The 14,798-nt window shown below is 38.2% G+C and overlaps 1 protein-coding gene across 6 annotated transcripts in view; it reads left to right on the top strand.

Moving 5' to 3' along the window:
- LOC140533015 (uncharacterized) overlaps positions 1-14,798 on the top strand; it is a 63,296-nt gene that overhangs the window by 3,484 nt on the left and 45,014 nt on the right. The gene's annotated exons all lie outside the window — the stretch shown is intronic.

The following is a 14,798-nucleotide window of genomic DNA, read 5'->3' as shown; positions in this document are numbered from 1 at the left end:
CAGGTCTTTCCTCACTTTGATCCAACTTCCACATAGCTGCCAAAGTGATTTTCCTAAGACATATGTCAGGCAACATCATCTCCCTACTCAATAAATTCCTGTGGCTCCTTCTTGCCTCTAAGATCAAATACAAAATCCTTTGACTTTTAAAGCTCTTTGCAACATGGCCCCTTCCTACCTTTCCAGTCTTCTTACATTCTACTTTCCTCCATGCATTCTACAGTCTAGCCACACTGACCTACATGCTGTTTGCACAAGATACTCCATCTTCCCTGATCAATTACACTGGCTATTCCAAATTCTGACTCTTAGAATCCTTGGTTTCCTTTAAGACTCAGGTCCTGTGACACTTCCTCCAGGAGGTTGTTCCCTTTTTGCTCTTTCTTACCTGATTCCTTCATCTTAAAGTGCAATCCCTTCTAAAATTACCTTCTTTCTACTATGTATTTTTGTGTAAGTCCTAATAGGCATATATGTGTATGTGTTTATATGCATGTATGTATGCATGTGTGTCTTTGTGTACATATGTGAGTGTTTCCACATACCTGTGTGCATATGTTTGAATATATACATTCTAATATGTCTGATGTATAAGAAGTACTTAATAAGTGCTTATTGGTAAATTGCTTTTCTTTCAGTAAACACTAGCATTCATCTTCTTTCATGTTAAACATGGGGTACAGGAAGTGCCCAAAAGATAAGGGGTGGAAGTACCAATGACCCTGTCAACAGTGTTGGTAATCCCTTTAGCATAGTGACTATCTACAATGCTTCTCATATGTGTGCACATATAAAGAGAGAAGGGAGGGGGAGGGATGGAAGGAGAAAGAGAAGATAGAAAAGACAGAGAAACACAGGAAGAAAAGGAGAGGAAGAAGGAGAAGTATAGGGAGAGAGAGATGAGAAGGAGAGAGAGCAGAGAGAAAGAGACATAGAAAAAGGGAGGGAGGGAAGAAGGGAGACAGAAAGAGATGGGAACACAAAGAAGGAAACAAAAGAGTATGTGTATAATCAATCTATCAATAAAACATCAATGCTCTTTTAAGTGTTCACCATATGGCAGGAAATGTATAAAGTGTTGCAGGACAAAGACAAAAATAATAAGCCTCTGCCCTCAAGGAGTTAATTCAATTGAATAAACTTTGATTGATTGTCTACTGTATTCCAGACATTCTGAGAGGTGTTTGGGGGATAAGGATTCATTCCTTCATTTTTAGGGTTGAGTCTGATAACCAGTGGGAAAATATATGAAAGTTATTCCTAAGCTTCCTTGTGACTCATACCTGGGCCTCATAATACCTATCCATTATAACATGTGCCTAACCTCTACCTCCATTCTCCATTCCTACAAAACAAGCACAAGAAAACAAAGAGCCACTTCTTTACAACTGGTGGCTATTCAGGAATTACTACAGTAAGTTCGAATATGGGTGAAAAGTCAAGGAGAGTTGAAGGTCATAACAGAGGCTGAGGAACTGGGAAAGAGCTGTAGATGATGGGATCGAGGGAGGGCAAAATTGTCAGAAACCAGGAATGCTGGGGAAAAAATAAAGATTGCTGGGCACCAGTGGGGAGACTAGAATTCAGTCATCCATCTCTCAGAATGAGGCATCCAAAGTGAGCTATGCCCCAGGACCATGAGGAAGTTCAGCCTAAGAATGTAGAAAATTAAGTAAAGTCCCTATTTTGTGCTTAGGGCATGGCAGAGTGGCAGAGTTGAGGCTATGATTTGGAACAACATCCATAGGCTGCCATGGGAGGAAGATAAGCCTAACCTGGGCATAATATCCCTCATCAAGAAGAATAAACTAATCTATCTATTTATATAAGACTGCACAGGTCTTCCACTGAGCAGAGATGGCAAGGGAAATATCATGCAGGGGTGGTGGGGGCACACTGCTGCCACACTGATTCAGGATGATTCTTCAGGTGAAACAAAGTGATAAAGTGGATCAATAGAGCACTGGACTTGGAGTCAGGAGGACTTGAGTTCTAATTTTGCCTCAGAAGCTAACTACTTTTGGGGCCTGAAGAAATTATTTAACTTCTTTGGGTCTTAATTGCCTCATGTGTAAAACTGTGGGGGGGAGGTGGGGAAGGGGGGGGCAGAGCCAAGTTGGCAGAGTAGAAAGACACACATACAGAGGCTGCCCCCACAGAGCCCATAAAACACCTGTAGAGAGGGACTCTCAACAAATTTTGGAGCAGCAGAAGTGGAGAACAACAGAGTGGAGGAGAATTTCAGTAGAAGATGACCTGAAAGACCAAAAGGAAAGGTAAGTTGCACCAAATGCTGAGCAGAGCTCCGAGCATGGAGCCCAGCCCAACCTTGGCCGCACGCACATGGCTCGTGAACAACCCTCCACGGCAGAATCTCCAGTCACAGAATCCCCAGTCCCAGGAGCAGAGGGTCCACAGATTCCTCAACCCACAGGCGCCAAAGGTCAGTGACGGGGTTTATTCAGCTATCCAGGAAGGAAGAAGGTTCTTCATATCAGGCATGTGGCAGGAGTTCTCGGGGCAGCCCCTATAGCAGCCTGAGACCATAGCTGGATCATAAAATCCCCTGGGGGCACTGATGAGCTGATTTGTGCCTCAGCCCTGTGTAGACCCCCTGAGGCAGTTGGTCTTTTTCTCACACTGAATGGAGGCCCTGCCCCCGTAGCTTGACTGAATTCCACCCCCCCAGTGCGCGCTTGCCAGAACCGGAGGTCAGGTGCCTGTGGAGAGGAAACGCTGCTAAGATTCTGGGCACAAAAGTCCTTCCCTGCGCCCAGACCAGCACACACTTGATTGTGCCACCTTGGAGGAACTGATATCTTACAGGTCCCCAGAGTATACCCTACTCTTGACAAAGGACCCAAAAGTCAAGTAACTGGTTGGGAAAATGCTCAAAAAAGGGGAAAAAAATAAGTCTATAGAAGGTTACTTTCTTGGTGATCAAATATCTCCTCCCATCCTTTCGGATGAGGAAGAACAATGCTTACCATCAGGGAAAGACATAAAAGTCAAAGCTTCTGTATCCCAAACATCCAAAACAAATATTCAATGGGCTCCGGCCATGGAAGAGATCAAAAAGGATTTTGAAAATCAGGTTAGAGAGGTGGAAGAAAAACTGGGAAGAGAAATGAGAGAGATGCAAGAAAAGCATGAAAAGTGGGTCAACACCTTGCTAAAGGAGACCAAAAGAATTCTGAAGAAAATAACACCTTGAAAAATAGGCTAACTCAAATGGCAAAAGAGGTCCAAAAAGCTAAGGAGGAGAAGAATACTTTAAAAAGCAGAATTAGCCAAATGGAAAAGGAGGTTCAAAAGCTCACTGAAGAAAATAGTTCTTTAAAAATTAGAATGGAACAGAAGGAGGGTAAGGTGTAAAACTGGGATAATAATATCACCTAACTCATAGGACTGTTGCAAAGACCCAGTGAAATAATTTATGTAAAATGGTTTCTTCAATTAAAGTGCTATACAAATGTTAACTATTAGCTGAAGCCACTATTCCTCCTTCCAAGGTTGGCCCCTGTTTATCACAGAGTACCCTTGGCTTTGACCCCTTATTTCCAGATTCAGATCACATTTTCCTGTCAATATTAACATTCTCAAGGAAAGTAAACCAGGAAACAAAAGAAAAGTGCATGACATGAAGTAGTGGCTCAGAGGTTCCCCTTGCAGAGAAAAGCAAAGAAGTTGATGTGGAGTTAGTCTTGTCATGAAAGCAAATGCAAAAAGGAGTATTGCGATAAGTGTCTATCACATAAGATATAAATAAGTAAAAACAATCCCACAAACATTCATGAATAAAACTAGCAGGAGAGCAGAAAATAGACATAAAAATGGAAGAAATCTACTGTGGTTTTTGATAATGATCCACTTTTTCTCATCAGTAACAAAAGAAACACAACATTTGGATTCTTAAGATGTCCATCCCCTATGTGCTATGCAAAGTAGAAACGGCTCCCAGGAAGATGAAGTTGGGAGTAGCAAATGAACAAGATCAAGCATTCACTGAGGAAATCCTTGATGGAGGCAGCACAATTTTGAAAAAAAAAATAGAGAGGTCACTTTTAGAGATATCTCAAAGAGAATAATATGAAAATCATATTAAAAATCACAGATGACATTAATATCCCCCCCAAATAGAAATGCATAATTCCTACTTTCTCAGCCTTACACAAATTTTATGAGAATGCTCTACCTGTATATTGGAGGCAACACCAAGGAAAATATGAATAGGAAATAGGCAGGTTTTCTTTGTTGTTGTTTTTCAGTCGTTCAGTCACATTGGACTCTTTGTGACCCCGTGGATGACAGAATGGCAGACCTTTCTATCCTCCACTATCTCTTGAAGTCTACCCAAGTTCATTTTCATTGTTTCCATAACACTATCTAGCCATCTTATCCTCTGCCACCTTTCTTCTTTTGCCTTCAATCTTTCCCTACATTAGTGCCTTTTCCAATGAGTCCCATCTTCTCATTATGTGGTCAAAGTATTTAAGCTTCAGCTTCAGTACTTGCCTTCTAATGGATAGCCTGCATTAATTTCTTTAAGTGTTGACTGATTTGATTTCCTTGCTGTCTATTATTTATAACACCTCACATCTATTGGGTCAGACAATTAACCGAAAACGTCAGAGACACAGGATGCAACCATGATTATTGTCCATTGATTACAAAAAAGAAATTGAATCAGTAGAACAAAGCACAAGCTTAGAATTTCTCCTTCAAGAAAGAATTATGCATTTCTCTTAAAATATTCTTTGACAAATGCAGACATAGCACTTTTCAGTGACTTTCTAATTAATATCAATCAAGTCTTTAAACACAGAGATATATACTCTGTCACTGGCATGGAGGATATCTTGTAAAATATCCAAATGGAATGTCACTTCCTTATATAGGATGAGCTAATTCAGATGCCCCTGTTTGTAGGTAACACTGTACTGATTATGTCAAACCCCAGAATATTACATGACCTCATCAGTTAGATCCATCATATTCAAAAGAAATCAGCCTAGCAATTTATACAGGGAAAACTAAATGGATGAAAAATGCCTCTTTTCAGATTATATTTTACAATCTGATGGAAAGTCCATTTAGTTAGTAGATCAGTACATACATTTTGGAGAGGCAACACAGATGAAAAAAAAGAGTTAGGTCCAGAATTAACTAAGAAGAAAACAGGATTGACTGAATTTGGGAAATGTTGACTATTCCAAGCTCCTCAATTATGCCAAGGCCCAACTTTTCAACCTAAGTATTTTTCTAGTGATGCTACATGGTTATAAATATTGGAACACCACAATCTCAGGAAAAAATGTAGGTGACTAAAAGGCAATGAAAGGTGCAATGCCATGTTTCTGATAATGTCCTATGCCACATAAATGCAGGAGGGATATTGCTCAGGGAATATGCATGATCAGACATGGAGATGCACTGCTCTGAGATGTGAGGATGTGCTAAAAGATTGGTAGTCTAAGATTGTAAGAAGATCCTGTTCCTCTACAAAAACTTCACCCAGAATTAGAGATGCACCATTCCATTAAGCAATGTAGAGACTGACCTCAGGAGTCTGACAGTGACCATGGGATAGACAAGATAGGCAGGTCAATGGTAGAGCACAAAGCGATGCTGAAGGCTTCTTAGCAATTCTAACTCTCCATGACTGAGCTCCTCAGGGCCCAAGTCTAGCCAAGTCTGAGCCTTCCCCCTAGGCCTTGGGGGCAGGAGAACATCTTTGGGGCATTCTGAGAACTTCCGGTCTAAGCCAAACAGCACTGGAGTCTTTCTGAAGACTGTCTCAATGTCTAACCACAGTATGAGACACAGCAGCCTTGAGCCTTTACAGTCTATGGGGGGAGTTCATAAATGCACTCCTAGTCTAAGTAAAACAGAATCTGAGGTCTCAGTAGCCTCATCAATGCCTGAACCCAACCCCAGCTTAACAGAGAGAGCCAGATTTAGATCATTCCAGGCAGTCTAATAGGTTATCAGTGGTCAAAGCTGAACTGCAGGAGAAAGATCCTAGACAAATTCAACTCAAATAATCCCTGAAGTTTGTTCTGGGATCCCAACATTAGAGTACTCCTCAAACTCAGCAACAGAGAGAATGAACCCCAAGCAGAATCTACAACAAGGAGAGTCCCAAAGACTTGAGGCAGGAGGATGGTACTAGGTAGAGCCCAGTACCAAAGTACTTCTATAGTCCCTTGAAAGAGGGTCTTAATCTGGGACATTATACTAAGGACTAGGTAGCATCCATTCACACCATTCAGTTGTAGAATTTAACACAAACACAGACCTTGTCCCAGTGAGCAAACCAAGGATAACTCTGAGCACCATGAGGAAACACCTTGATTTGAGAGACACCCAGAAGATAAACCCTGAAGAAGATAGTGTCCCCACAACAAGTCCAGGTAAAGTCTAAGAGGAAAAAAAAGACCTGAAAACAGGGATTATAGGCATGTCTAGAGGAAATGAAACAAAAGATGCAGAACAGAAAAGCTTAAAAGTGAAAATGCATGTACAATAGAAATGTAAAAAGATATACATTGTGTTTAATTGAAAGGAAATATGTGGGTATGTTATTTGCATAATGATAAAAGCTTAAAAAGCAAATATCTTCTCAGAACTCTAATAACTTTAAAGGTCAAAGAAAAAAGGTTCAAATGGCAGAGGGTATATGAGTCATTTTATTTGATTTTATTAATCTAAGGAGGAATGGGAGATTATACTATGGAAGAAAGGAAGAAGAAAGATAGAAATCACTGTTGTGTAATAGAAGTGCATAATATGAAGAGATTATAGCCATGGAAATAGTAGTGTGGAAAATGAACATACCACATACCTTACTTTCACCTGAGTCATTCAGAGTGGTAGTATCAAACTTGAATAAAAATGGACATCAGTGTTCTAGACATAAGAATCCCTTTGGACCACATATTGACAATTTTAAAATACAATGTCATCTCTGTCTTTTTATTTATTTTTGTCAAGAATTTCCTAATTACATTTTAATCTGGTTCAGGCTCCGTAGGATGTGTATTTGACATCTCTGACTTAGAGGAAAATTGAATACAATTTTATACATGCACATCTCCATACAGAAATAATAAAAAAGTTAGGGAACAAAGGAGGGGTAGAGAGGAATTTTAGAGGGAGGAAAGAATAGTTAAGAGAAAAATCATAAGCAAAACAAACTTGAATTGTGAAATAAGGGGTATGGGTCAAGATGGTGGAGTAAAAGCATGGACTTACTGCAGTTCTCCACACAAATCCAGTCAAATATCTGTAAAAAATTACTCTAAACAAATTCTGGAGCTACAGAACCCACAGAATAATGGAGTGAAACAAATCTCCACCCCAAGATAGCCTGGAAGGTCAATGGGGAGTCTATCATGCCAGGCTGGGAGCAGAATGCAGTACAGTAGACCAACCCAGCACAGATGGAACCTGAGCAGGCCTAGGGGGGGACTGTATCTTGGGCATCTGTGATGATTTCCAGACTTCATGACCCCAAAACACTGAGAACAAATTAGAAGTTAAGTGGAAAAAACCTGTGGGACCTGTGTGAGAGATTAGATTGGTCTGGCCCCAGTTCCAGTGGCAGACAGGCTGAGGAACCTGCAGAAGCCATAACAGGGGCAAGGGCAGTGGCAGCAGCTGTTTCTGGAGTTCTAGGACCAAAAGTTGTATGGAGACAGAATGACTGACAGTACACCTCCACGCATGCTGAAAGCAGAGAACTACCTTGACAAAGAGCTCAAAAGTTAAATAAATGGCTGGGAAAACGAGGAAAACCCAGAAAAAAAATCACACTGAAGAATCTTATTTTCTTGACAAGGAAGACGATAATATACAAACAGAAGACAATATAGTCAAAGCTCCTCCATCTAAAGCCTCTAAGAAAAATATGAATTGGTCTCAGGCTACAGAAGAGCTCCAGAAGGATTTGAAAATCAAGTAAGAGAAGTAGAGCAAAAATTAGAAAGAGAAATGAAAGTGATGCAAGAAAATTATGAGAAACGAGTCAACTGCTTGCTAAAAGAGATTTAAAAAATGCTAAAGAAAATAACACTTTATTAAATAGAGAAACCCAAATGGCAAGAGATCGAAAAAGCCAATGAGGAGAAGAATGGCTTAAAAAGCAGAACTGAACTTATGGAAAAGGAAGTCCAAAAGCTCACTGAAGGAAAGAATTCCTTAAAGATTAGAATGGAGCAGATGGAAGCTAATGAGTTTATGAAAAACAAGAAATTGTAAAACAAAACCAATGGAATGAAAAAATGGCAGACAATGTGAAATTCCTCATTGGAAAAAACAACTGAACTGAAAAATAGATCTAGGAGATAAAATTTAAAAATTATTGGACTACTTGAAACCATGATAAAAAAGGAGCCTAGACATCATCTCTCAAGAAATTAACAAAGAAAACTGCATTGATATTCTAGAACCAGAGGGTAAACAGATATTCAAAGAATCCAGCAATTGCCTCCTGAAAGAAATCCCAAAGGGAAAATTCCTAGGAACACTGTAGCCAAGTTTCAGAGCTCCCAGGTCAATGAGAAAATATTGCAAGCATCCAGAAAGAAACAATTCAAGTATTGTGGAAACACAATCCGGATAACAAAATATCTAGCAAGTTCTTCATTAAGGGATTGAAGGTTTTGAATATGATATTCCAGAGGTCAAGGGAACTAGGATTAAAACCAAGAATCGCCTACCCAGAAAAATTGATTGTAATACTTCAGGGGAGAAAATGGTCATTCAATGAAATAGAGGACTTTCAAGCATTCTTGTTGAAATGACCAGTGCTAAATAAAAAATTTGACTTTCAAACACAAGAATCAAGAGAAGCGTGAAAAGGTAAACAGGAAAGAAAAGTCATAAGGGTCTTTCAAAAGTGGAACTGTTTATATTCTTACATAGAAGGATCATAATTGTAACTCTTGAGACTTTTCTCAGTATTAGGGTAGTTGGAGGGATTATATACATATAGAGAGAGGGCAAATATACACTGGAAACCCTAATATACCCCTTTCTCATCCAGGCAACCTTAACAAAAACAAATAACAAAGAAGTTAAGAACCTGAATAGAACTTTAGAAAAAATAGATTGAATTAATTCCTCTTGATTACTGAATGGCAATAGCATGCAATTTTCATGCCTTGCAATATTATATAACAACTTTACAAAAATGTATTAGGGCATGTAAAGTTTACCAAAACATGTAGAAAAGGAGACATACTGAACATATAAACTGCTGATAACAACAAAGTAAAAATTATATTTAATAAAGGACCCTTAAGTAATTAAAAAGTAATTAGAAACTAAATAACATAATTCTAAAGAACTAATGGGTCAAAGAATAAATTACAGAAAATTCCATCAAAGTCAATGACCTTTTAGTATAGTCCTAGCAATGTTGCCTATCATAATAAGAAAGAAGAAAGAAATTGATGGAATGAGCATAAAGAGAAAACAAAATTATTGCTTTTTGCAAATGATATGATACTGTATGTAGTCAATGAAAGATGAAAAAACCCTAGAGAGTCAACTACAAATTAACTAAAATAAATAATAGCTTCAGCAAAGTTGCAGGACGTAAGATAAATTCACATAAATCATCATTATTTCTACATATAACCAATAAAACCCAGGAGGGAAAACTGGAAAAAGAAATTCCACACAAAGTAACTACAGAATCTACAAAATATCTGGAGGTGTGTCTACCAAGACTGACATAGGGACTATATGAACTATAAAACTATAAAAACACTTTGCATAACTATAAAACATTTACATAAATAATGGCAAACCCAAATACTTGGGAAAGCATTAATTGTTCATGGGTAGGCTGAGCCAACACAATAAACATGGAAATACTTACTAAATTGATTAACCTATTGAGTCCTATATTATTTAAATTTGCAAAAAAATATTTTATAAAGATAGAGAAAAATTACTTGCTGTCTGTGTGAGTCAAAAAGACCACATTGTGCTTCCATTGTTGCAAAGAGTGAGTGAGAAGTAGGTAGACGTGCAGAAACCAATTCTAACCAACTTATGCCAGTTGTAAAATTTTCAATGAAAGCGTTTGCATATTAGAAACTGGTATTCACTATAGATAAAAGTTGGATTTAATGTTTGTTGATTTTCTCGACTTAACAAGGTGTTAAGTGATGCAGGTTAAACTTAAAAGCGTGTGTTCAAGGCTCTTTTCAGACAAAGAAATCAAAGCTATCTGTAGTCATATAAAATGCTCTACATCATTACTGATTAGAGAAATGCAAATTAAAACAACTCCCAGGTTTCATCATACACCTATTCAGAGTGGTTAACATGACAAAGAAGGAAACTGTTGAATGTTGGAGGAGATGTTGAAAAACTGGGACGCTAATGCACTATTGGTGGAGTTGTAAACTGATCCAACCATTCTGTAGTGTTATTTGAAACTATGCCCAAAGGGCTGCAAACCTGTACATACTCTGATTCAGCAATACCACTGCTAGGTCTATACCCCAAAGACATCTCTCCAAAAAGGGAACAGGGCCTATTTGTACAAAAATATTTATTGCAGCAATTTTTGTGGTAGCTAAGAATTGGAAGCCAAAAGGATGCCCATCAACTGAGGAACGGCTAAACAAGCTGTGGCATATGATTGTAATGGAATATTATTGTGCTGTTACAAATGACAAACAGGATGATTTCAGAAAAACCTGGAAAGACTTACATGAACTGATGCACAGTGAAATGAACAGAACTAGGAGAACACTGTATGCAGTAAAAGCAATATTATACAATGAAAAATTATGAATGACTTAGCTATTCTAAACAATACAATCATCCAAGATATTCCCAAAGACTAATGATAAAATCCACCTCCAGAAAAAGAACTAATGTTGATTGACTACAGACTGAAACACGCGATTTTCACTTTTCTTCATTTTTTTTCTTGTATTCAAGTCTTCTTGTACAAAATGACTCATATGGAGATATTGCACATCATTGCACTTGTATAACCTATATCTGATTACTTACCATCTCAGGGAGGGGGAAGGGAGGAAGGGATAGAGTTTGTAACTCAAAACTTCAAATGTAACTTATTCATTAATATAAATAAATAGCTTAAGACTTTAACTGTTCGTAAAAATTTTGAACATGTTCATTTTTTTCAGAGTCAAGTTTCTTAAACATTTACCAGTGTACTCTTGTAGTGCTCAATTATTTTGCTTAAGATCAGCAAGAGTGCAGTAGATGGTTCAGAGAATGAAGTCATCGTCATACTGGAGGCCTAGTGATAGCAGGCCCACAAAAACAACAACAACAACAAATAATAATAACAATTATAATTGGAATTTACTCAGTTTAAGGTTTGCTAAGTACTTTTTAAATCTCATTTGAGCTTCACACTCTTAGAGGCAGGTAACATAGGAAGAAGATACAGTAACAATATTTCCCTACTCCCCAACTCTAGGGTCCCATTGTCCTGTACTACAACTGGTCTTCCAGTTCAGTTTATCTCATCACATTAACAGCACAGTACTATGATACAGGACTCAAATCTTCACCAAGCTTTCCTCCAGTTTCCTTCCTTTCCCTTGCCTCAATTGTCACTACTTTTTTGGGACCCCACATTAGCTAACGGAAGCATCTTTCATTACCCCTTGACTCCAGCTTTGATCCTTGGAGTCTCCCTATATCAAAAATAGAAATTCCCATCAAATCGGAACTTCTGACAGCCTACTGATAAGGAGGACTGACTCATCTCTCCAAATCTAACACTGAAGTTGTCTTCTTGCTCCTCAGAGAATATTGAATGAGAGTAAAATCTTTATAGTTTCATTTAATTGTAATAGCAGCAGCAATGAATCTAAGACACACCATTTGAATAGCTCCAAGAAAGGAAAAGGAAAAGGAGAAGGACAAAGAGAGATAAGGAAGCTATCCTGGGTTATTCAAGAGAATTCATTTATTTAGCCAATATGTAAGTGTTTACAATGTGCAGTCTACTCTGCTGAACATAGGGGTGATTCAAAGCTTAGACAAGATACTGCCACTTCCCTTAGTCTAGGAATAGCTAATGCACCTACACCGATAATTATAAAGCATAATTCTATATGAAAAATTAATTATAGGAGTGTTAAATCAAGAATTGTGAGACATGTGACTGCTTTTTTTCTTTGACCTGAAATATCTGATGATATTTCTGAGAGTTTTTATTTTTACATTTTTTTTTTCCTAAAGGAAAAGTTGATTCGCTCAACTTTCACTTTGCCCTCTAGTTCTAAAAGATCTGAGTTTTCTTTTATGATTCCTTGAAACAGCATATCCAGTCTCTTTAATCATGGGTTTCAGATGGTCCAGTGATTCTTAAACTCTCTCTCCTTGATCTGTTTTCCGGGTCAGCTGTTGTTTTTTTAATAATTTTTTTTAATATACAAAATACATTGTATTTTCTTCTTTTTCAGTCTTTTGACTTTAATTTTTTGTTGTTGTTGTTGTCTCATGGAATTATTAAGTTTGGTCCATTCTAATTTTTGAGATATCTATTGCTTGAGTAAGTTTCTGTAACACTTGTGCTTATTCTCTTTCCAAGTGTTTCCTTCATAACTCTGATATCTTTGCCAATTTTTTCCTTTAGTATTCTCATTTCATTTATAAGTGTCAATTTTTAACTCTTGATTTGCTTCTTCTGGGAATTCTAGTTGAATTTGTGCTCAAATTGAGTTTTTTTTTAGGATTTTCTTAAAGCTGTTTTGAAGTCATCTTCTTCTGGGTTTTTTATCTTAGGCATCTGTCACCATAATAGCGCTTAATGATAGGATTCTTTTTTGCGTGTTAATTAGTTTACTCATTCTTTCATCCTCATTTTCCAAATTGGGATTAGGACCAGGATCATTGAATTTCTGAAGGGATTTTCTGGGCCTCAATTTGGTGCTGTTTTGTATTCTTTGGAATCTTGTTGCTACTTTCTCTGGTTATAGAGTACTGTGTTCTTCTAGGATCTCAGGAATAGTTCAGGCTGAAGACCTGCAAGCTTTTAGTGCTCCCAAAGTAGTATAATTTAGGGTGAAATCTGATTATTGTCTCCTTGATCTGCAGTTTTCAAGCTCCTGACCTGGGTTTGGATCTGAGCAACACAACTGTGAACTATCCCCTAGTTAAAATTGCAATAAATTATTACTGGACTCACTCACCATCAGCTAGCTAAAAAGCTTTAAATGTTCAGAGTAACATAACTGCAGGATCTCCATTTGAGCTCCTCACCCTATTATTCCCCTGCAAGTTTCAGACTAGGCTAGGAGTTATATTTGAGACTTCACATAGCTCATAGGGTCAGAGCCATACAGTCATTTCTCTCTTCTGTTCCTGCTCCTTGACTAGTAGGCAGACTCAGTTCCACAACTGCTACAATTAGGAGCAAGTTCTGTCCTCACTTCACACTGGATCTTTAATCCTTTTCTGGAATGTAATCTACAGAGCCACCAGTTGGTCTCTGTTCCTGAAGCTTAAATCATATAAAGATCCTAACAGCAGCAAGCCCTTTTGTGCTGTATCTAAGATATTTTCTTGCCTCAATTCACAGGCCCAGGTCCCTACTCATTTCCTAAGCTGGAAGGCTCCATGCAATCTCTCCTAGCTAAATCCCATCCCCATGTTTGCAGACCTCTTTATCTCCCTGTGCTGACCTAGGCTAGAGAGATAACTCATTGTGATTTTTCCTCAGATTTCCTGATAAGGAGCTGCTCTGATGTTTTCTAGGTCTTTGTAGAATAGTTGTATGGGAGAGCTAGGTTTGCACTGCTTCCTTCTATTCTGCCATCTTGGCTAGTCGCCTGATGTGAGATCTAAAGGGGAGCCAACGACTAAACATCATAGAACTTGGGTCTCAAGGAAACAAGTTTGGCTGCTTTCCACCATCCTCACCTTGGCCTTTAGAGAAGAGAATTAGAAGGAGAAGGAAAAATATTTGCTTGTTGGATGAGTTATAGTGAAAGTTCTTTATGTGTGTGATACTAGATGGCCACTGAGGTCCTTTAAAATTCTCAGAATCTTTCATTCTGTGATTCTATTCCACTGGTGATCAGACACCATGCCAGGCTTTGACTGAGTCATTTTCATGGACTTTTTAGAAGCAGATGTAATCTGATTCTTGGTCATTCCAGAAGCTGAAATGTGAGACCTTTCTAGGAAATAATCAACCAGTAAGCATTTATTAAGCACCTGCTACGTGCCAGGCACTATGCTAAGTGCTAGAAATATCTTTTCAACTTCCCAATGGAGATCTCCTAAATTTCCAACAAGTTAATGAATAGGGTGGGATCTGTGACCTAAGCTGTCTCAATCTTCTCTTACCCCAAAACACTACCCACCTGTATCTCCTTCTTCTTCTTATTACCCAGGAATTTCCTTCCCAAGGAGTTGCAGGAGAAAGCTATGGTGGAAATAGTGCTAGATTTGGAAACAGAGGATATGGGGGAAGGGGGTTGTGTGACTTTAAGCAAGTGGTTTAATCTCTCTGAGACTGAGTTTTCTCATCCACAAAATACAAATGGTAATAATTCACCAAATTACTGCAAAGTATCTCAGTATATTAAATGAAATATGCAAAAATTCTTTGTGATCATGAAAGTGTCTACATCATTAGATTTATGTCCACATAATTCTTGACACGCCTTCTCTACAGTTCAGATCATTGCCTATCTATGTTTTCTCATTTTAGGCAACTTTTGTCCATGTGCTCTGATCAATCATCCATTTAGGACCCACTCCAGATACTAAAGGCTTTTCTCTAGCTA

The sequence above is a fragment of the Notamacropus eugenii genome, chromosome 3, assembly GCF_028372415.1.
Source record: "Notamacropus eugenii isolate mMacEug1 chromosome 3, mMacEug1.pri_v2, whole genome shotgun sequence".
NCBI classification, from domain to species: Eukaryota; Metazoa; Chordata; class Mammalia; order Diprotodontia; family Macropodidae; genus Notamacropus; species Notamacropus eugenii.
Note: the sequence above shows the minus strand (reverse complement) of the source record. Positions and strands in the feature narration are given on the sequence as shown.